Source organism: Diospyros lotus, chromosome 10 (genome assembly GCF_014633365.1).
Source record: "Diospyros lotus cultivar Yz01 chromosome 10, ASM1463336v1, whole genome shotgun sequence".
NCBI lineage: Eukaryota > Viridiplantae > Streptophyta > Magnoliopsida > Ericales > Ebenaceae > Diospyros > Diospyros lotus.
The window spans coordinates 25,315,472-25,340,148 of NC_068347.1; positions in this window are offsets into that span (position 1 = coordinate 25,315,472).

The window sequence follows — 24,677 nt, forward strand, 5'->3', positions numbered from 1 at the left end:
ATGTGAGATCCCAACATCTTTATCTATCTGTTATGTGTATTTTTAGACCGCATTGGGTGGGCCAAAAACGGCCCAAAAGGCCAACCCGATCATCCGAAACCCGATCAGCCCAAGGTGAATAGAAATCATAGGTCGCTGCGCCAAATTCAGGCCGCAGAATGGTGTGAGCAGCAAGTAGCATGCCCAGCTTCCCGCGAGCTTACTTAGCTCGCTCACGCAACATTCGCGGGCTTATTGGAAACCCATCACAGCCTGACAGAGAAAAAGTCAACATTCCTAATTCAAAATAAATCAAATCCCTACAAAAGCGGAATCCGTTCTTGACTATGGGGAACTGATAAGGGCACTCAATTAACGTGATCTTATCTTCCTATTTGATAGATTATTCAAATTATAAACACCCCACATTATAAATAGGGGTTGAAAAACCACTGTAAAGGACGAATAATAATATTCTATCACTCTACCAAAATAACTAGAGGAACAGTCGTGAACTAAGCACCGTTCAAGCCGAATCACGTAAAAATTTCTGAGTACTTCCTCTTCCTTTATTTTTCATTGAAATCGTGTTTTACTTTAACTACTGCGAGCAAATGAATCACGGTCGACTGATTCCAAACATCGACACTATCCATTCTCTTTCTTTTTCCTTTTCTTCTATTATTTTCTTTCTAGCGATTGTCGCTAATAGTAGTGCCATTACTTAACAAGAAGGGATATGTAATGCACGACAACAAACCTCAAAGGAGTCAGTAGCATTTTTAAAAAGAAAAAAAGTGGCTGGTTGTCTTTTAATTAAGGATAAATTTCATAAATCATTCTCGAGATTTAATTAAATGCATCGAGTACTTTTGTGTTTTTAAAAATTACACTTACCTCCTTTGAATTTTATAGATGTGTGGATGGCTTACCCCTTGCCATTAATGAATGCTTGTTAATATTTCTAAATTCCCAAAATGCACATTTCTCACTATTATTATAAGAAATCATAATAAACAAAATTACAAACGCTCAATGAGACATCATTAATGACTGTTGTTCGCAACTTGTTGAAGGATCATTGAGTTCAATCGAACTTTTTCATTCGTTTTGGGCTCGATCAAATCTAGAGTTATGCAACCCCCAGGAGATTGTCTTCAAACCCCATTGATGGGTTCTACTTGTTGGAAATAATTTTTTGTGCTCTACTATTAATTGAAAAATATTTTATTTTGTTAAAATTAATTAAGTTGATAATATGGTCAATTATCTTTTACGAGAAATGCATGAGATATTCGTTATTGATAGTGGTCCATCTAATTGTTAGTGACATATGTACATTAATTTTGAATTTAAGTGTTGGCAGAGTATAGGTCATTATCTAATTAACTCGTAATGAGAGAGTTATTGGATAAATATTTTATTTACAGCTAATTTCTTTTTCTAATACTTTAAATAGTAACTAGTGTTCACTCGTGCGATGTAACGGAGGTATAATCATAATAAATTTGAAAGTTAAATTTTAATTAATATTAAAAAAATCATATATTAATCTTGAAAATACAATATCTTAAATCTTAATTGGTATTGAAAAACAAATGCATTAGTCTTACATTAAATTAAAGGTAGTGATTGATTAATTATTAAAATAAAATTATTTATTATATTATATATTTATTTATAAATTATAAATATAAATATAAATTAAAACTCCTAAATGTGAGAAAGTATAGATTTTTCAATGCTAATTAAAAATTTACTTGAAGTTTTTAATTTTTGATCTTGGATAAATATTTTATTTAGGGCTAATTCCTCTTTCTACTACTTTAAATAGTAATGTTAGATTAGGGTTTTATGTGCTCAACTTTTGTATGCTTGTCCCCTATGTTGCACGGAAACGGAAATAGAAACGAGAAACGTTTTCGATAGGAAACGGAAATGTGGAAACGGACGTTTTTCTAAAAAAATAGGCATAAATAGAGTCCGAAATGAGAATAGGAAACATTTCCAAAACGTTTCAAAAACAGGGAAACGGCACCTATAAGGTGTTTCCGTGCAACATAACTTGTCCCATTGAGAAGTTGACTGTTTGAAAAGTAGTGGGAGGAAGATTTGGTCGGCCAAAGATTTATTTTAATTTGAGATTTGCGTTCATATTAGCGTAAGATCGAATCGTTCATAATCTTATTTTATGGCGAACACATATATGTTCATAATCTTTTGTCTATTTTGTGTATTCTATTTCATTCATACGATTTAATTTGTTGTTTAATTAAATTATTCTACACTACTATACCCCCATCGCTAGTTATTTGTTACCTGAAAGCCTCTCTTGTCACTCTTCGTTGGCTTCTCCACGTAGTGGAGCGCCATGTTTTAGTAATTGTTTCATGTCCATGTAGTTGCCAATCACACATGCCTTCGTTGATTCATTTTTGTTAGGGGTGTGTATGAAGTGAAACCAAACCGACCGATTAGTGTTTTTTTTTTTTGGTTCGGTTGTTCAAAAAATTTATTTTTTTCCTTTTTGCTTTGAAACCAAAATTTAAACAGAAAAAATTCAGAAGCTGTTAAATATTCGCCAAATTCAGCTACTAAACGGTCCTGTAAATACAATAAGACAATAAAATACTAGATCCTACGGCAAAGAAGTTCAGAGTTAGTAATCGCTGCATCAATTCTTTTGATGAGAACATGAACTCAAGAATACGAGAGTAGTAGCTGCGGGTTGACGAGAAAGCGAACTGAGTATGAAGAAGACGATTAAATGAACTGAAGAAGATGACAGTGAGAGGAGCGGCGCAGAGAAGAAAACAAAGTAAGGTAAGGGTTAAGGGTTTGGGCTAAATATAGTGAACTGATCTAATTGAGGGGCTGAGGGCCTAAAACAAGAACAGTAGGTATGCTCGGTTCAAAATGGCAGTTCAGTTCTCGGAGCTTTTTTCATTTCAATTCATATGTTTCACAGTTTGGTTCGGTCTTTTAGGACTGGAAACTGACCTCGAACCAAAGTCCTCGGTTTTTTGCACAATTGAATAGAAATGGGAGTTCAGTTCGAGTATCTATCGGCTCGGAGCTTTTTTCATTTCAGTTCATATGTTTCAGTTTGGTTCGGTCTTTTAGGACTTGAAACTGACCTTGAACCAAAGTCCTCGGTCTTTTAGGACTCGAAAGTGCTTGAATTTGTTTGAATTTTCAGTTGTAACGGATCGAATGCACACCTTTACTGTTGGTCTCGCCATCACAGCCGGAGACGAAGAATCTCATCGCCGCTGTCTTCACCACCCTTTCCCATCTTCATGGTCTGTTGCAGTTTCCAATTGCTGTCAATCACTTATCCGTCGCTCCTTTTTCGATCCATTGGTGTCACTGCCATAGACCATGGTGGTTCGGAGACAGAGAGAGAGAAGTACAGAAGGGTAGCAAAACCTCCATTGCCGATGGGGGTTCAGCAAGCCCCAGTGGCCGTGGTTGCGTAGTCAGCGTGCCGGCTGCTCCAGTTAGTCTTATTAATTTTTAAATAAAACTATAGTTTTAGTTTAATTTTTTATATGTGCAAAATATATCTCTTCTAGGCGGACGTGGCTACCGAGGTAGCACCCACATTAGCATTTATGGTTGAAACCAACAGAGCAACAAAAGACGGTCCAAAATTGAAATTGTAACAAACTAAGATTTAGTTTTATTTTTTGTAGGTTCTCCAATGCGAGAGGTGTTAGGAAGATGTCAAAAGGGCTGGCCTGGCCCAAGTCAACCCACGGGCTTTTTAAAAGGGTCGGGCCAGGCCCTTTTGCCATGGATAGGGTCGGGCCCAATCCACGACCCCTTACAAGGGGGCTGGGCCGGACTCTTAGCCCATAGGGCCTAGCGGGCTGCGCCCGACTTTTTTTTTCTTTTTTTTTTAAATAATTTTTTTAAAAATAATACATATAATATATACATATATAAATATCTAAATAATACATATATAAAAATTAATTTTTTTCTTTTTAAAATATTTTTTATCTTAATTCTTAAATTTTAAATATTATTTCATCATTTTATATTTCAAAATTCTGTATGTCTTATAAATTTTCTTGTGAATTGATATAAAAAATAATGTACATATAAAAAGAAGAATGTTTATTTATAATTTAAATATATAAAAAATTTAATTTAAAAATTATAAATAAATTAATGGTTATTATTTATATATATTACGAAATTAAATTTTTTAGTATCTAATATCAATAATTATTAAAAAATAACAAAATTAAAAAAAAAAATGAGTAAGGGCCTCCTGGGCCCTGCCCAACGGGCCACGGGCCGGGCCCTTAGATGGGCCGGGCAGTAGGCCCAATTTCTTTGGCCCGGCCCGGCCCCCCTATGGGGCTTGGCTTGGCCCGGCCCCTTTTGAATAGTCCTTTTGACACCTTTACCATGGATGGACAAATAGAGATCTATTTTGCACTAAAATAGAAGACTGCAAACATTTTCCTTGCCCCAAAGCTCAGATTGCAATATGCAATAGGAGTGTTTGTAGGTGTGTTTTGGCTCCTGCTGAAATTAGCACCAACAAGGTCAGTTGAGAAGGGTAATTTAGAGAGCAAGGCTGCTCATGAATTGTTTTTTTTTTATTTTTTTAATTTATGATATTAATGTCTCCTTTAAATAAGGCCAATAATAGACAAATAATAAAGTTGATCTATATCTATTTTTTTGTTGCTTTACTATTTCATAATCAATTTTGCAATGTTAGCGGGGGTGGGTGGGATGATGAACTTGAGGTTTACCAAGTTCACCATTGAATTTCATCGTCAAACAACTTTATTTTGGTAACTGTGGCATAATTTCTCAAATTTTAAATACTAAGATATAATGATTTTTGCCAAGAAAATAATTTGGGAAACTAATTCTAAGTAAAAAACAAAAAATAAAAAAATGAACCAAAAGAGTTGTTGCCTGTAATAGGTTTACACAGGCCTTTGTGTACTGCATTTCAAGAGTGAATCAAGGTTATGTGAGAGGGATCATGCTATAAGTACTCTATGGGCTACGCCATAGATTATATAATGTATTATAAATGATAAAAATACTCCTCGTGCCTCAGCATCTCACCGTCTTAGGTGAGAGGTATTTTAGTCATGCGTCTTACCGCTTCATGTCGCCTCACCACCTCACTTAATCACTTTGGATGAGAAGTATTTTGGACATTTTAACTACATTATGTAGTCTATGGTGTAACTCATGGAATACCAATGGCATTTTTCATTTGAGAGATGATGTAATTGGTATTTCTTGGTATTGAAGGGGATTTCAATTTCTTTATTCAAAAACTGTATATTTGGTGATTGATGAATATCTTTTGGGCATTGTGGACATGAATCTATTAAGAAACTAAGTCACCTTAGATCTTTCTTTTGTTTTATTTCTTCTCGATTTTGTATATCCCCCTAAATCTCAACATGAGATCCTGATTTCTCCATAAAAAGAACTCTACTAGATATGCCATTATCCACATCAGTAACATATATTAACACTCATTTTAAAGTTAGAGTTCAACTAATTCTGAAAACGTTACAGGTATGGAACTGACCATTGGCTTATAGCATTGAGAAAATTGTCTTTTGGCCTAAATTTTATTAAATAAAAATGTATTTAAAAAATCTATTCTCAACTATACTTTCATAAAAATATATCTAATTAGTTTCTATGAAAATATTATATATAAATGTTATATGTATATGTATACATAGATTAAATTTATATGAATTTTTTTAAAAAGATATCCAACAACATCCTGTAGGTAAACCCTAGGAATGTGTTTTTTTTTTTCTATAAATAAACCCTAGCAAAGTTGGGGTTGTAGAACACCGACGATGCTAAGATTGCACTAGGGTTTTGCAACCCAAGGCAACATGAAAATCAAGATGGGAAAGTCTCTCTCCTATAATGTTGGTAGGCTTTTTGTCTTTGAAACATATTTTTTCATTTACCTTCTTATTGAGAGAGAATTTGTTGATCGAAACGACTCGTCTAAATTTTCTTAAACTCTTAAAATCTTATCCTTAGTATAGCAAAGTATGAGTCTATGATGCACAAAAACTTCTTGAATGAGCCGTTTCGACATTACCTTTCCAAAATACCAAGAAACATTTCTGATCTACTTTTGTAATTAGAGAAACTTTCATGGCTGTTTAGTTATATTAGGAAAATATCGATTTAGAATTTTGTTTATAGAATTAGAGAAACTTTGCAAATAGAGATGAAATTTTTAATTTTTTTCTAGAATTTGTTTGAATACATTATAGAACTTATGTTTATTTTTAGATTGAATAATTATTTTTTTTATAATTTTTATATTAAAAATTATATTTATAAAAACTTCTATATTTTTTTATTTATACTTTTCCCCACATTTCTATTTCTTACTTTTTTTAAAAGAATGATATTTTTTCATTTTCGTTTCATATCGTATTCATTTTCTATTTTCATTTTCATGCAACCTAGGTATGAGTCATATTGATTTCATATAGAGTTTGAAGTCGTTATATATATCAACCAAATCCTTCAAAGGATTCATCAAACTTAGCCATTCATATTTGTCAATAAAGGTCATCAACGATCTCTAGAGATCGTCTCCTTACATCAGAGGTAGCCAAATAGAGTTTACCCTTCCTAACTTGGAGAAAATTCAAGTATGTTAAAAGCCAAATGGCTCACTCCCTACACTCTAACCACACTAATCCTAATGCTTATTTTTCCCAGTTCAGAAAACATCTTTCAAAAATCTAATCTTAAGATGGTCAGGAAGAATGAATCTTTGATTCCCATCAAAACCTCCTCTAACAAGTTTTCAATCATCTTTCGTGTGACTATTTCCTATTCATGATGTTTATTTTATCTAATATTTCAGATGAAAAAGAGAAGGAAGTGGTGAAGGAATGGTGACCTCAAGAGATTAAACTGTAGAATTCACACAATAGGTCTAGATAACCTGGTGACCTCACCAGGTTATCTAAACCTAGTGAGGAAGGAGAGAGGAGAGAGAGTGAAAAAGAGAGGAGAAAGTCTATTGTTGATGTTTACTGCTATTGTTGGAGAAGAGAAGGAGAAACTGTTAATCAAGAAAGGGAGGGAGGGAGAGAGAGAAATTAGACAGTGGAAAAGAGCAGAGAAGATGAGGACATTTTAATTATTTTAAAAAAATTAAATAGAGTTAAATAATGTCATGCCCGTTCGTGCAACAAAGTTTTGTAAAATTAAGAGAAGTTATTATTTTTAAAACTCCAAAAATACCACCTACTTTGTCTAAACTTCAAGGCCACTGAACATGTTTTTCTCTTTATTTTAATTCCACACATATCCTTTCATATTCTATTTATATTCCTTTAGATTTTCTCATCATCTTTTTCTCTATCATCTTTCAAAATCTACTTATTAAAGCTATATTTTAACATTATCTTAGTTCACATCTTCTTTGAGTCATAACTTTCTTAAATGATAAAATGTCATGTTTATATATATGTTACAGATCTAGAATGTATAGAATCCTATTTTGGAACTTTACATTTTTATTAATTTTTTGCTGAGTAATAATTAAATTTCTTCTACAATAAAAAATATAAAACTTGATATTATTTATTTTATGGCATTAACATTTAAAAATTAAAATTAATTTTGAAATGTTCTTTACTGAATGAATTGTAAAAGATAATATGGTCTAAGTATTTACTTAATTTTATTTTTACTGAATTTTAATTCTATTTGAAATTTGTTGTTGCTAGAATATAACAATAAATTTATTAAGTGAAAATGTCATCGTCAAATCATTTGGATTCTACAAGAAAAAGAACAATTTGAGGGCATAGGAAAGTCATCGCATAAACACTCCAATGCTTAACTTAGATAATAAAAACTTTAAAACTGTATTGAAACTAGTATCAGAGACATACCCTTTTGGAATGAGGGCTCATCTATGTATAAAGCAATATAGAGCTTTTTCAAATCCCTAGAATTAAGATTCTTTCAAATAATATTTATTATAATATTCTGAGGTCCACTAGGATTAGGATTCCTATAAATAACGTTTATCCTAACATTTCAAAATCCATTATAATTAGGATATTTATCGATAATGTTTATCTGTTTTATGGAACTCTCGGAGGAATTTTTGAATGTCGAAGTTATCTTGTTTGCACTTTGTTCGAGACCCCCTCTATTAAGGGAAAATTACACTTATTTAGCTCAAAAAGTTATTTTGGGCTTTTAGGTTTTTTTGATCTTTTGCCTATAACACATTAATTGTTCTGCACTATTTCATTCGAGTTTTTTAGAGGGAATAGTAGAATGTGTTATGGCCTACCCTTATTTCCTTTTTATTTGATGGCTGTAATTTTTTTGGGATTTCTTCATTGGTCAAATTGCTTTATATATTGATTCCAACATCCCTTTGTCTCAAAAGTTTTTTTTTATGAAGAGTAGCTTAGTCAGTTGCTGAGAGTTTTACCATTTAGGACCATAAGGTTTTTTTGGAGCTCTTGCCTGATTTCCAATATGGAGATTCTTCCAGCTCAGCTGAGTAAACTTTATATCTTTTTGCTTCGAATGCCACAAAATGATTTTCTCTTTTCATTTCTTTCTATGTTATTCCCTTCTTGAGTTAGGGTTTACTCCCCAATCATTTGGAATGACTTCGCTCTATCAAAGGGTTCTTGTAATTTGTGTTCATTGGTCCTCATAATCCCCTTTTGATGATGGTCCTTCAATCGTGTTCGTGCATTTTCATACTTTTGATGCTAGGTTTGCCTTAGATTGTTCTTGTGTTTTTTGCGTTTTGACTTTCTATGTTATTCTCACGCGTTATGCCTTTCGATTTGTTCTTGTTTTGACTTCATTTTTTACTTAGAAGAAGGGTGTCATGCTTTCTCTTCAATCCTTTATGGATAATAGACCCTAGATCATTCTCGCGTTCTTGGACTTTTAGTTTTAATTTGGTCTCAGGCATTTTGTGCTTTTGGCTCTAGATTATTCTAGATTATTCTAGATCATTCTTACGTATTTATCACATTAGATTTTGGGTTATCCTAACTAGATCATTCTCATGTTTTTGGTTTTTATTTTGATCGATCTCATGCATTTTTCACTTTTGATGCTAGGTTTTCCTTCTATCATTCTTACGATATTTGCATTTTTAATTTTAGGATTGTTCTCATACTTTATACGTTTCGGTTCTTAGATCGTTTTCACACTTTTACGCTTCGATTTTTAGACCATTCTCAAGCTTTTGCGCTTTAATTTTTGGATTGTTCTCATGCTTTTGTGCTTAGATTTTTGGACCGTTCGCACCTTTTACGCTTCTATTTTTGGATCTTCTCACGCTTTTGCCTTTAGTTTTGGGATTGTTCTCACACTTTTAAACTTCAATTTTTGAATCCTTCTCATACTTTTACGCTTCAGTTCTTTGGACCGTTCTCATACTTTTGTGTTTCAATTTTTAGATCATTCTCACACTTTTGCACTTTGATTTTTGGATCGTTTACACGCTTTTGCACTTTGGTTTTTGGACCCTTCCCATGCTTTTGTGCTTTAGTTTTTAGACCATTCTTATGCTTTTGTGCTTCAATTTTTAGACTATTCTCACACTTTTACGCTTTAGTTTTTGGAGTGTTCTCATACTTTTATGCTTCGATTTTTGAACCATTCTTATGCTTTTGTGCTTGGCTTTTTATATCATTTTCACGCTTTTACATTTCGATTTTTAGATTGTTCTCACACTTTTGTGTTTTGAGTTTGTTAACTATTCTCAATTTTTTGCGCTTTGATTTTTAGACTATTCTCATGGTTTTTGTAGGCACCCCAAACTAAGAACCCACAACAAGATGACATAATTGCCAAACCAATTAGAAACATTACACATCCTCCTTTATATTGACAACGGAAGCCACACTCATACATTCTTACTCATAAACAAATACAATAGTGTCCTCATGCTCACATAAACAAGGGCAAATCAATATTACACACCACATCAGGGTCCATAAACCCACCATATCCCCTCAGGAGTACAATGTAAAACATAAACAAGCATAATTTAATATTACTCAACACAAAACACCCCCAATGACCTTTGATTGAGACGGCTTTATACACACTGCTACCCCATGGATCCTGATTCACTTGGCTTACACTCTACTTTAGCTCTACCTTTACTTGGAATGATACAAGCAAACATGAGCCATAAGGCCCAACAAGTATAACTGGAAGAAAGCGAGCATAAGAGTCATGGGTATCAAGAAGAAAAAGAGACATAAATACCATTTAAGGTACTTTCACATGATAAAATGATGAAACATGCATCCATGCTCATATGCAGAACTTTTGAGAACTATAAACATGGGACCGAAGTCCAAAACCTTGGGATCGAAGTTCGTAACATAAATTTGGGATCGAAGTCCATAACATAAACTTGGGACCGAAGTCCAACTTTGAGCTCAACACTTTCTCTGCGGATATATCCTGCGGACTCGTCCGCTGTGCGCATCATGAGACCTTTACATATTTTTAAAAACCATTTTCATGTATATGCTCCATGCATTATCATAACATGCATATTTGTAATAACTTCTCATATATAACTGACATGCAATTAACGAAGCAATATGCACAGTAGGGGAGCATTCATGCAAGACAACATCAAACCCTTTCATGCCCACAATAAAGCATCATTCACAAGAAAAGATAGGGTGATACAAAACCCTATTTGAGATTCAATAGGTATAAATGTAAATCATGAAATAATTTACTAACAAATGGAGATAACTTGTAAAATAGGAAAATAACATGCAAGGTAGGGATAAGAACTTGCTCATTAATAGAAAGACTGAGATCTTGCCTCTTAAGTGGAACAAAGAAGAAGAAGAAGAACTTGCCTTAATAGGAATAAGAACTTGCAAATTAAAAACATGAACTTGAGAAGAGGGAGAACTGAACTTGCAAGATAGGAATAAGAACTTGCAAAAACTAGGAAGAGAACTTGCCTTAATTATTTTCCTTAATTTTGCAGCGTACTGGGGTCGTTGGTGACTCAACCGAAGCCCAAACCAACAAGAATCCACCTTCTCTCCCTCCCTCCAAACTCCCATTCACTCAAGCATCAATGGCCTATTTATAGGCCAAGGGGGGTAGGAGAGGTGGTAGGGCATATGGGAGAAATTTTACTTTTTTGGGGGGGACCAAAAATAGGCTAGACGCGTGGCTGTAGGAGGTAGCCACGTGGTCGCGCAGCAAGGCCGCGCAGGGCCCTACTTGGCGCACTTGGCCGTGCTTGGCCTCACGGTCGTGCGGCCGCTTGCGTGTGGCCCGCATGGCGCGTGTGCCTGGGCCTGGCGCTAGCTAGGCTGCTCTGAATTTTTTTTTGTTTTTTTTACATAAATCCAGCTTTGAACTTGTTTGGCTACAGGTTCGATCTCGAGACCTCTCCCTCCTCAATTAATAAAAAATAATTGCTCATTTTCATCCAAAAATGCCATTAAATTTCAATTAATCGGGTCGTTACAGTTTTACACTTTGGTTTTGGATGATTTTCATGAAAACATGAATAAATTGTTCATCCAATCACATTGGTCCATAATGGATAACCATCCATAATAATTTAATCACATACATCACAAGGAATTAAACATTATACTTGATAAAAAAAAATTAATCAAGGAATTAATTTGGCATAAAATCAATTTATAATTAAATCCTAAACAAATTAAGATTTATGTTTTTTTAGAATAAAATTTTAACTTAATAAAACACTTTGATTACAAATCAAACTCCTTTGATTTTGAAATTTTAATTTTAGAAAAATTGAGGTATAGACGAAAATAAAAACACCATAATTTATTAAAGAAAAGAAAACAAATTTTTATTTCTTTAATATTTTATTTTGTTTTCTAGTGCAACGATTGCACTAAGGTTACCCTTAGCCTTAAGTGCCCCCAAACTCGTTGGGTTGTTGCTTACACGCTAGCCACGCGTAGATCTCGCGACTTGCACGATAGCCTCGCGTGGGTTGCAGATGGGCTGCGCGTCTTGGGCGATAGCAGTGTGGATGGGCAGCGCGGCAAGCGCACACCCATGGATGTCCGCTTGGCCGCCCAATTCAGCCCTCATGGTCTCGTGGTAAGTCTTGTGGTCGATCGTGGTGATTTTCAGTTGGTCGACCGCCGCCTCGGAACTTTGAGTATTCCTTCCTCTAGCCATGGCTATTGATCAGAGCGTGCCCTTCCTCTAGCGCCAAAATGTCGACGTTCAATTTCGGCCGACCGTGATTCGTTTTGGGCCGCGGTGAGTCAATCCAAAAATATCTAGAAGAAAGGGAAAACCCCCCAAAATTCCAAGCGTGTACACCAGAATCTTTACGTGGTTCGGCCAGAACGATGCCTAGTCCACGACCGCAGTCTGATTATTCTCTCAGAGTGGCGGTATCTGATTATTCCTCCTGTCCCTGCCCCTCATGGTCTCTTTGACTCTCATTTATACTGAAGGGCTTTTACAATTCAGATAACATATAAAAATATAGTGATTGTATAATGGGGGACAAACAGTTCTTATCGCCTTCACAAGACCGGGAGTGGGATCCTCATTACGAGGGGCATGGGCTGTTACAGATAAAGTGATCGGACCCTACCTCTGACTTCTCAGCAGCTTTGCCACTCATGCAAGCTGGAGGTTTTAGGCCGGGGACCTGGATGGTCCAGCGATCTGGAGGATATTTCAGGAGCTCGTTAGTCGATTGCCTGGAGCTCGTTGGGGGATTATCGGGAGCTCGCCATATGCTCGCTTTACGAGTTCTGGATTTTTGGTGGAGGCTGGACTTTCCTTGACTAGGCCGTCCGGGCCTTCTTGGCCTTGGGTGATTGGGCCGGTCTATCGGACAGAGTCTGGCCCATGCGGGGTGATGCGGGAAATACATATAACATAAGCCCCCCAGTTCGCGGCGCGATCTTCGCGCTGGGAACTGACGCGTGCCAGCTGTTTTTCCATCCCTCCGACTTCTGGCCAATTACTTTAAGTCTCGTCGTTCCACGCAGCACGCTTTGTCGGCAGCGCATTTAATGCGCATCCCCCCATTTCTGCGCATGATTACGCCTGTGGGACCCACAAGCTGTTGTGAGGCCGCTGGATGCGGAGCATGTGATAAGTCGTCATTTGATCCGACGGTTGGGATGGACCAGGCCATCAGTATAAATAGTGGGGAGTGTCCACCCGCTTCTTCTTTCACGCTATTTTGAAACTCCCTCAAACCTTTGCCTCCCTGCTTTCTCTTTCCTCTCTCGAGGCCTCCATTATCACCGTGCTTTCAGATGTCTGCCGTTCTTGTCCGGTGCTTGGTACGAGTCTCCATTCAGACGTCAGGCGCAGCTTTTAGGTAAGTTTGTCGTGACTTTCTTTTTCTTCTTGTGAGGCCGTCCACCGTTGGTTAGCCGTCGGTGGTTTCTCTGGCTTCGTCGATTGATGTCGTTCTCATTTTTGGAGAAACAGCACGATTTAGTTTGGCGTTTGCTGGGCCTTTGGGCCCAATGACCTTAGGATTAGGTTTTCATGGAACACTGGGCTTGCGGCTGCAGCCCCTCCGCCCTAGGCAGTACCCCTTTGCGAAGCGCTCGGCCTGGAAGACCTAGGGGATGTTTTTTTAGGGTTTTTTCTAGATTCTTGAGGTCTAGTTCGCGACTTGCGACCTGACTGTTCTCTCTTTTCCTTTGTAGATGTCCGACCAACACCGTGGAAATTCAAGTCAAAAGCGCTACAATTATATCGTAGGAGAAAACGACACTTCGAACTCTGAAGATTGTCTCATTATGGAGGGCCAAAATCTTGAGGGTGCGAGCTCGGGGTGTAGGGAGGTCGCCGTCCCGACCTCTCTGGAAACCGAGCTGAAGGTTCAAGATCAGATCTGTAACATCCCGCTCGAGCGATAGGAAGAACCGGAACAACTTACCCTGATGGGCCTACACGAACTTCCCAGGGGGGTCATCCATCCCTGGATTACCCCAGGTTAAGCACGCTTAACTTGGGAGTTCTTTGCCAACATTCAGCCCAAAAGGTATCCAGCTGGTGTTGTTTCTTTTCTTACACTATCCTCGACATATACAAACTTCTTTGGGCTCTCGGGGTATTACATTCTCCCCCCCTTGAGCACATGACGTCCTCGTCATGCGACCTTACAACTGGTCCCAGATCTCCCCCGATGCATGGCCGATGTGGGATTCGCCTAAGGTGCCTACACGCACCCCCCATAGGGGCCTACACACACACCCCTTGGGACTCAGGCTCCTTGTTGAGGTTTGCCCCACCACTGCGCTCAGAGGCTAGGGGGTCGGCTCTGATACCACTTGTAACATCCCGCTCGAGCGATAGGAAGAACTGGAACAACTTACCCTGATGGGCCTACACGAACTTCCCAGGGGGGTCACCCATCCCTGGATTACCCCAGGTTAAGCACGCTTAACTTGGGAGTTCTTTGCCAACATTCAGCCCAAAAGGTATCCAGCTGGTGTTGTTTTCTTTCTTACACTATCCTCGACATATACTAACTTCTCTGGGCTCTTGGGGTATTACAAGATCGCTGGTGGGAGTGCTGATCTTGCGGTCTTCAAGAGATTCTCATCCAAGGCCAAGCCTCACGAGGTGATGACTTGTGCTCAGGAGTTTCGTCTCCCCAGGACCTGCCGAATATACATCCCTACTTTGAACTCCCATGCAGCCTACCCGCCAACCAATTTCGTAGCTATTAGCCCCCAACACCTCGAGTCCGGTTTTAGGTTCCCAGTAGCCCCGTACCTTATTGCCCTTTTGAACGACGTCAAGCTCGCCCCCTTTCAACTAACACCGAATTCGTATGCCCAACTCACTTCTTTGGCCGTCTTATTCCTTACAAATAAGCTTCCTCTCCCTTCGCCAAAACTGATAAGATTTTTATTTTCTTTCAAAAATGCCAAGGACGGGTTGTATTACCTGGCGGCTCGTCCTTCCCCGTACAAGGCCGCCCTTCTTCAGGGTAAAGCGAAGGGGAAGTCCAACGTGGGTGATTACAAGTCCAGTTGGTTCTTCGTGTCTTGCCCTTCCCTTCTCTACTTAGGAATTGTAGCTTCGCACTGACCCCTGGTAAGAGAATATGAGCTCTCATAAATCTTTCCTTTGTTTCGAGAGTGCTTGTTTTAACTTGCTCATGCTTTGATGCAGATTTTGGGGGGAAGAAATCGATTTAATCGGCTGAGGAGATTGATATCCTTGGCAAACTTGTGGCTGCAGAGTCGAGTTCGGAAATTCTTGAACTTTCGGACGAGCTACTTCGCGAATACGAGCTCGCCCCTCCTCTTGGCACCGAGACTATCGAGGGAGATCATTTCAGGGACTTGGGTACGGAGATTCTCCCTTCCGGCTTGCAGGTCGCCGAACCGAACAGTTTAAAAGGGGAAGCCGACCAAGACGATAACATGGTTGATCTCGAGCTCCTCCAACCGAAGCGTCCTAGGGCGAGGTCGAGCACTACGTCCTCCATGACCCTGAGCTATAGCTCGCGGGATGGCAGGTCAGAGCAGCCGCAGCCGCAGCTGCAATCACGCCCTCAGCAGCAGCAAACCCAACAGCCGCGCGGGGGGGGGGGGGCGGAGCAGCAGGAGCAGCAGTAAAGAACTCTGCCCCGTCAGCCCCAACAGCCAAAGCAAGCTCATCTGCAGCTGGGGCATCGGCCCCCTGCCTCCCGAGACCACTGTTCGAGTGGAACCCGTGGGAAGGAGGTCGCAGTGGAGGTTCGAGACGCTCCTGCCGCCAGCTCAAAACGGAGGTCGGACCAGCTGCAACAGGGGGAGGATATCAGGGCCAAACGGGTCAGGGTCTGTGAGAAGGAGCTGGCCCTGGAGGCCCTGCCAAGAGGGGTCTTTGTTGGTCCCCTCCTGGATTCCGTGCCCGACTTCCTGGATCCGAACTCGAAGCCCCTCGACGACCCGAAGTTAAAGGGAATCCCCCTTTGTGATTTTGTGGCCCGTCACAGCCTGGTGGTAAGTGGGAATTCTTCGTACCTTGGTTCCTTATCCTACTCTTTAATGAGCTAACATTTCTTCTTTCGCAGACTTCTCTTGCTGTCGTGAAGCTCCGAGCTCAGTACAAAGATTTTGAGGAGCAGCTTCAGTCGGTGAGAATGTCCCGTCAGGCCGAAATAGCGAAGCTTGAGGACGAGAAGAACGCTCAAAAGGCCGAAATAACGAAGCTCTCGGATGAGAAGAAAGATCTCCAGGTCGAGCTCCTTGCCACTCAAAAGGAGGTGGAGGGTTGCTTGACGCGTCTGAGGATGGAGGTCCAGAAGAATAAAGATCTCGACGAGGAGCTTCGCAGGTCGAAGAACATGTGGGAGAAGGCCAACTCCGGGCTCACCAACGAGCTAAATAGAGCGAAGGAGGAGTTGCGGAGGGCTGAGGAGCGACTCAAATCTACCGAGGCGGAGCTTAGGGCGGCAAAGGATGAGCGGACACGGGCGGATGATCGTGCTGTCCGATGCGAGGAGCTTGCCAAGAGGACCATTGACGACATAAGGGCGGAGGTCGGAGAGCGGATGGACGCTGCGCGTAGGGAGACCAGATCCGACACCTGCTCGTCATTTCTGTACACCCTTTGGGTGAACCATCCTGAGATGGATTTCTCCTTCTTTGGTGCGCAGGCTGTCGAGGAGGTGGCTCGGTATGCTGCCGAGGCCGCGGAGGATGCTGACGATGCCAGTCCCCTTGACTCATTTTTGGTCGCAACGCAAGCTCCTCAGGTCGAGGCCGAGCTATTTGGGGTCGCCGCGGCTCAATCTGGTGAGACTGCCAAGGAGCCTCCTGTGGAGGTTGCCGAGGTTTGTCCAGCCAGGGCTGTTGAGGTCGATCTCCAGCCGACCCTATCTACTGAAGCTCGCCCTGTCGAGGTTGATCCTGTAGAACCAACCGCCCCTCTTAGCTAGGATTCCCACATGTATATATATATATATATTTTGTAACGTGAGCTTCATCTAATAAAAAAAATGGCATTTTATGCACGTTGCCTCAGATTTCTTCGCGAACTCAAGTTAATTCTGACGAGGTTTTGGCATAACGATTCTTGAACCAATTTCGATGAGGTGACTTGAAAGTAACTTCTTCATGGTATAACTTGAAAATCATTTCAACAAGACTCCCGTATTTTTGAAAGATTCACTGATAAGGAACTTTTGAGTATGTAACTTGATAACGAACTGTTCGAACATAAGTCTAGGTAGATCCGGAGTTTTATCAGCTCGTAGACTAACGCTCTTTAACTAGCTCGTTGATGATAGTTGTAATAATCAGCGCGAACACTCATACTTAGGCGATTTTCAGGAAACCCCGTTCAGCATATTTTGACGAAATAACGAGAGCCTTGCCGAGATATATGTAAAGTCGGATGGCCTTGCGATCTCGTCTAACATGTAGTGGCTGAGAAGCTCATTATAGGGCGTCTGCCTGGTAGGTTGCAAATAGTCTTATTTAGCCAAGTTAAGACGGACCTTAGCTGATAGGGTCCAATACACAAAATTTGCTAGGATATGAGATTATGCCATGGCTTCGGCTGGCATGTTGAGGCTTTTAATAAGTTTTCAATAAATTAGGAGCGAACACTTAGGTAGGTCGCAGACCATGGCTTTAAGCCAAGATAGGAGGACCCCAGCTAGTGAAAGCGCAACCTGTACCACCAAGTTATATGTTCAGGCGGGTCATAGAGTGACCCCAGCTAACACACCATGGCTTGTTATCTCGTTGACTTGTACGGCCAGGATATGTGTCTAGGTAGGTCTCGTTACGGCCTCAGCTAACACCCAGTGGCTTCTACAAGTTTTATTTGAACTAAGAGAGAACACCCAGGTAGGTTGCAGACCATGGCTTTAAGCCAAGATAAAAGGACCTCGGCTAGCGAACCCAAGCTCGGGGTTACTTGTGGAAGTGGTTGCTTAGTAGGTTCTAAACCATGACATAAAGTCAAGATGATTGGTTCTCAGCTCGCAAACCAAGACCTGAGGGAGGGACCAAGGTGAATGCTCGGTTAAGCCGTTGATCGTAGCTCCGTGGCTAGGTTACTTAGGCCTCAGCTCGCAAACCATGGCTTCTCGACCCCTCGTTACGAGGGCATTCAATCGAATACCAATAAAAATAAAGTGCAATGAAAGTTCATAAATTCTAACCAGAATCATGAAAGTCATTCGTAATGAAAAAGACGGAGCATAGGCAAGAACGATTACATTTATCTGAAGTAAGGACAAAGGTGTTCTGCGTTCCAAGCTCGTGGGAGAGGGAGACCGTCCATGTTTGCCAGATGATATGCTCCGTTATTTAAATTTTCTTTGATGATAAATGGACCTTCCCAGTTAGGACCTAAGGTGCCATCGCTTGCCGCCCGTGCTCCTGGGAGTACCAGGCGTAGTACCGGATCTTCGACGTTGTAACGTCGGATTCAGACCTTCCTGTTATAGTATCGTGCCACCCTTTGTTGATAAATGGCGATCCTCACGCGAGCTACATCTCTTGATTCCTCGAGCAGGTCCAGATTAGCCGCCAGTAGCTCGTTATTGCGATCTAAGCTAAAGGTGGCCCTTCGGTGGCTGGTCACTTTATTCTCAGCGGGGATCATAGCCTCCGACCCATACGCCATTGAGAATGGGGTTTCTCTAGTGCTGCTTCGGGCTGTTGTCCGTGGCTGCACTCCTCACCCTACAATTTAAATAGCCTTAATCAGTTTGGATGTTCAGTGTTGAAATGGTGAGGAGGTTTAAACTCACCAGTGTGTGAGTGTAGTTGTAGCACAAATATAAATTCCGGACAAGTCCGGGTCGATTCACTGGGAGGTTTATTTAACAAAAGAATGGTTCATTCGGGTTGATTTATCCAAAGAGAGCTAAGTTTTCCTGATTGTGAAAAGGTTTTTTTTTTTGAATATTAAAAAGGTCTTGGGTTGAGGCGAGTTCAGAACCAATGCCTTATAAATCTCTTATAGTAATTTAAACAGCAATATTAATCTGAAATAAACAGAGGATCGTTTCGTAGTTATAATTCAAGATACGAATGATTCTTAGCTAAGCAACCCTCATACATGATATGATGGTTCTGGGTTAAGATATCACTGTAAATTTTATTATACTAGAGACTATGATTTGATCGTCTGAGCTTGGGTATATCTCATCTCCAATTTTAGCAACTTTCATACATGGCATGAGAGTTCTAAGTTAGGATGATGACCCAATCCAAACTCACAAAATCATTTATACACTCAACTCGAGTTTAACTCAGATAAATCTTGCATTCATCGAGGTTTGGCTTATCTTGAGATTTAAGAACATTGGACACTGTCCTCGCCTTAACCCAAGATTAGATTTAGCTACTCATTTCCATTTTTAAAATAAATTGGCAGGAATTTAAATGACGGGAATTAAAAGACAGTGTTTAAAAGACTATTTTTTTAACCGACCATATAGGCGGTATATAATTTAAAGACAATAATTGAAAGACTATTTTGACCGACCATATAGGCGGTATATAATTGAAAGATAATAATTGAAATTGCAAGAATTTAAAGGCAGAAATTAACCGACCATTTAGGCGGTGGATGATGAAGTAACAATAAATGACATAAGAATTTAAATAAGAAAGAGAAGAAGTAAGATTTGCAAGAGAAAATAAAAGAGAACAAGAGTAATTAAAACAACTAAAATTTCATTCAAGAATAATCCCCTCTTACAAGTGCACCTAAGTGCTCTATTTATAGGCTAAAAGATGTAATGGAAACCACTTAATTATATAATTTAATAATACAAAATATCTAATTGATGATGTAAGCAATGATGTCATTTTAACCATGATGTAAGCAATGATGTCATCTTATCCCATGATGTAAGCGATGATGTCATCCTATCCCATGATGTAAGCGATGATGTCATCCTATCCCATGATGTAAGCGATGATGTCATCATATCCCATGATGTAAGCAATGATGTCATCCTATCCCATGATGTAAGCGATGATGTCATCATATCCCATGATGTAAGCGATGATGTCATCCTATTTGTGGGACTTGGGCTTTTCATGTTTTTGGGCTTTGGGCCTTCTTTGTGTTGGGCTTGAGCTTGGGCTTGGGCTTGGGCCTTCCTTGTGTTGGGCTTGAGCTTGGGCTTGGGCTTGTCTTATGTTGGATTCTATTTGATTGTTGGGCCAAGTGCACATGAAACATCCTCTAGACTCCATAGTTGGCCCATGATTTTGAGCAACAATAATGGGTAATCCAACGTCTCGATTTATGCCCCTAATTAATTGTAGAAGACAGCTTTCTTGCTTCATCCTGTAATAATATATAATGCAAATAATTATTTATTTTAAGCATAATTATAAAGCCAAAATAGGGATATAATTCATTAGGATATAGGAAATATTGACCCTTATCACACCCCCCAACTTGAATATTGCTAGTCCCTTAGCAATTAGATTATACACCAGCCATGATCTAATCGCAATACTTGCATGAATATAAACATTTCAAATTCGAAACCAAAATGCGTAGAGTAGAACATTCAAAATAAGTCGAACATTCAAAATTAGATTTATGGTTAAAGGTCATACAATCTTAGGAATGGCAATCAGGATGATCAATACACAGATTTACTCCCTCGAAGTTTTGACTTTAAACCTTACTATGGATTTTCCCTCTAATAAAACGATTCCTCAGGTGTACACACAAGGGGGTGCACCGTTATAAGAGTAAATGTATAACAAGTTCAAACTCGGTGTCATCCCAAATACAAAGAACGTATTTTCATGAAAGAACAGGGAAATTAACATAGCTTCATGACTGGAATAATGCCATAGATAAATAACTTCTGAATTTAAACAGAATTCCCTACTCCGAACTCGAATCTTGAGATCACATGATTTATAGCATCAAGAGAGACCAAACTAGGTTGTAATGGGGCTATGAGGTTAATACGGGTTGTCAAAGAAAAGGGTAAAGTGTGCAAATGGTGTGTCGGGATTTTTTTTTTTTTTCTCTTTTTTTTTTTTTTTGACACTAATATCAAATTGGACGTATTGTTTTCTTCAGCATTTATTTTGAAACACTCGTGCTGAAAAGCTAAGAGAACTTCCATTTTTTCTTTTTTTCTTTTTTTCCTTTTCTTTCTTTTTTTTTTTTTTTTTGTTTCTTTTTAATATGAAAGTACCGAGATAGACTGATTCCTAGAAACACACCAGGTTGGACAAACTTCATATGGTTACAGGTTTAGACGAAGGTAAGGAAAGAAATTGTGCTAAGAACAGCTCAAATGGGCTAGTAATGGAGGTTAATGTAAAGAAAGAAAAAGGTTAATAGGCCCAAATTGAAAGAAATTGCTCTCCCTATCATACTTCTATAAAACAATGTTACTCAGTCAACTAATTCAGAGTTTGAAACCAGCCAAATTCATCCGCTATCATACTAGACATTCAAAGCTAATTGATGCTTTGAAGCTATTGAAAAGATGAGATAAACAATAAAGCATATTTAGAGTAAGTGTTATTTCACTCAGAAGTAACGATTATCAGGCTCAAACACTCACTCGGGTAATAGTCTCTACTTCTGTTGAGGGATCATGCAGTGTGCTAATCAGCTAATTACCATTGCCTTTGACTTTATGACAGATAAACCAATTTCTAATTATTGAACACCCGATGCATGCAAATCATCTATTCTAATTCCATACATATACGTTTTCAAATAAGAAATTAATGCATTCATGATTCATATTGCAAATTCAACTGGCTATCAGTGTACAATTCCAAAGCTTTAGGGATAGCATTATTTAAAGCACACACATTTTTTTTTTTTTTTAATTCACACAAAACTACAAGCATGCAATTGCAAATTCACAGTTAAACATAGACCAGATAATTCATAAATATACCTTACTCCCCCCAACTTGAATTGCAGTAATAAAATAGGGTTGTTAGGAATACCTGTAACTCCATAAATCCATAGATTTACTGTGAACTGCTAAAACTCAAACAAACAAATGAGCATACCATATATATATATTTTTATATTTTCACACCAAAATAAAAATTTCATACAAGTCATAAGATAAACAGAATGCGTCTCAAGAGTACAAAGTACTCCTTACTCAGCCATCTTATCATAGACTCGCCTAACAACATTCCACAGTTTTTTTATTTTTTTTTTATTTTTAAGAACACAAGAAAAGAAATTTTGTACAAGTCATAGGAGATGCGTCTCAAGAGTACAAAAAGTACTCCTTACTCAGCCATCTTATCATAGACTTGCCTTACAGGGATAATTCTAAATTAATCGAACCTTTTTGCCGCTTGTTTTTGATTGCCTTAGACCAATCTATCCGAGGCTCATAAGGATCGTGTTGTGGAACATAAGTATGTAATTTCTCTAGCAGCTCCTCGACGGTGGATGCAGAAATAAGAATCTTTCTTGCTGAAGGAGAAATGAACTGTTGGTCCACAGCCTGATCAATAAAAGAGAGCAACCCATCGAAAAAATGGTTAACATTTAAAAGTCCAATGGGTTTGGTATGCAGATTGCTCTTGGCCCAAGAGATTATACAGAAGATTTCTTCAAGTGTACCAAAACCTCCTGGTAAAGCGATGAAAGCGTCTGACTGATAAATCTTACAAGCCATGCGCTCAGACATAGAAGTCGTTTCTACAAGTTGACCGCGTGTAATCCCAGAAATACGTGGTTCAGCCAAAGGGATTGGCATTACACCTATCACATATGATTTTCCAAAAAGTGCAGCTTGTGAAACATAACCATTCAACCCACGATTTCCCCCTCCATATACCAAATTAATCTTTTTCTCTCCTAATTTTTGGCCTAGTTCGCTTGCTGCAAGTGCGTAACAAATATCACTCCCAAGTTGAGAGCCACAAAGTACACATATGGTTTTGATTCGACGAACTAACTGGCCTTCCATGTTTGTTTCTTTTGTATGCCCTGGAAAGAGGTTTGGCGATCAAAAGTAGCTATACAACAATTCAACAAGAAATAAATACAAACAAAAATCATGCGTATGTACAAGTAGTTGTGATTGCGGCTCACATCTTCCTCTGGTTTTACGTCCAGAAACGGCTTAAACACTTTCTATGAAGCGAGGATAAGCTTCCCATCCAATTTTCTTATAGATTGGCAAACAGGGTCGTTTTTAGTCAGATTCCCAAGACTATAGCGTTGGTGGTCACTTATGAACTGGGTCCATAAAGCAAGAAGTTCTCTTTGCACTATTCCACATGGATGCGTCTCAAGAGTCAATCGGATATCATCCAATGACTCCTTACTCAGTCCATCCTTTATGAAACTAATTTTATCTTCTCGATTTACGGACGTAAACCCCACAGATTTGCATCGAGTGTTACAGGTCCAATGAGCACACTTGTGACAACCATTCACTCTTTTAGCTCTTCGTTTCTTTGCAAAACTACTCTTCCCTAAGCCCGGGAAGTGCTTAAAACTAGGTGAAGTTTCGCCAGCTAATCGAACTTTTGCTTCGATCAGCCAACGAATATCTTCAGGGATGTTATTACGCATCAATATCCTAAGTCTTTCACACCTACCAATATAAATTTGTTTCAAATCATTCATTGGGAGAGATGGATAGTACTTGCGGATTTTTGATAGTTGAAGATCCATTTTTTTTTTTTTAAATCAAAAGACAACTATAATAAGAGAAAAGTAGAAACTATAAATCTTACAAAATGAACGAAAATACCTGATCGAAGAACAACACGAAGGAGAGGAAACTGAGCTTGCTTGCAGAAGTGTGGTTTGGCTCATACAGATATGGAGTCTCTTATAGAGCAATGGGTGTCACTATTCTATACTTGGCTCGAGGCACGCCATAATTGTAGGGTCAGGCGCGTCTATTTTTTTCAATGCTCGGTGCCTCATTTTTCAACATTTGGCAGTGCGCCTCTTCCTTTATAGGACAGTGTGATTGCACTGCCCAAGAAAATGGCCGCCACCAGCGCCAATTTTGTCTCTCTCAATTCAAATTTTTTTTATTATATATATATATATATATTTTTTTTTTCTTTTTTTTTTTGTTTTTTTTGGTTTTTTTTTTTGAAATATATATATATTTTTTTAGTTTTTATTTTTATTTATTTATTTATTTTTTTAATTTTTGGGGTTAGTTAAAATTTTTTTTTTTAGGTGCTTAATAAAATCATATATACCACACAAAGCATTATTATCGAGTCAAACAAAATTACTTGCACAATAGATTAAATTCAAACACCAATAAATTCCTAAGTACACCTTACCCCCCAACTTGAATTGCGCATTGTCCTCAATCGGCAATAAAAGGATAGAGGATAGGCATACCTGGCGATCTTCAATGCATGAACTCGTATGCAAAAATTTTTATTTAGATTGCACACAGAGAAACACTATTTAAGTAATGCAGAAAAGAAACAAATTTTTATATACTTTTTTTTTTTTTTTTTTTCAAATCTAGAAACATCCATTTAACCTAAATGGAAATGTGGTCTTTTAACGTCAGATTCCCAAACGAATGTGTTCCTAAAGGTCACTCAACCATTGATGGTGGATCACCCAACTCCACCATTTCTTCATTTCCTTCAACAAGTTCTTTCTCAGCTATGCCTAGATATGGTTTCAGCCTTTGACCATTC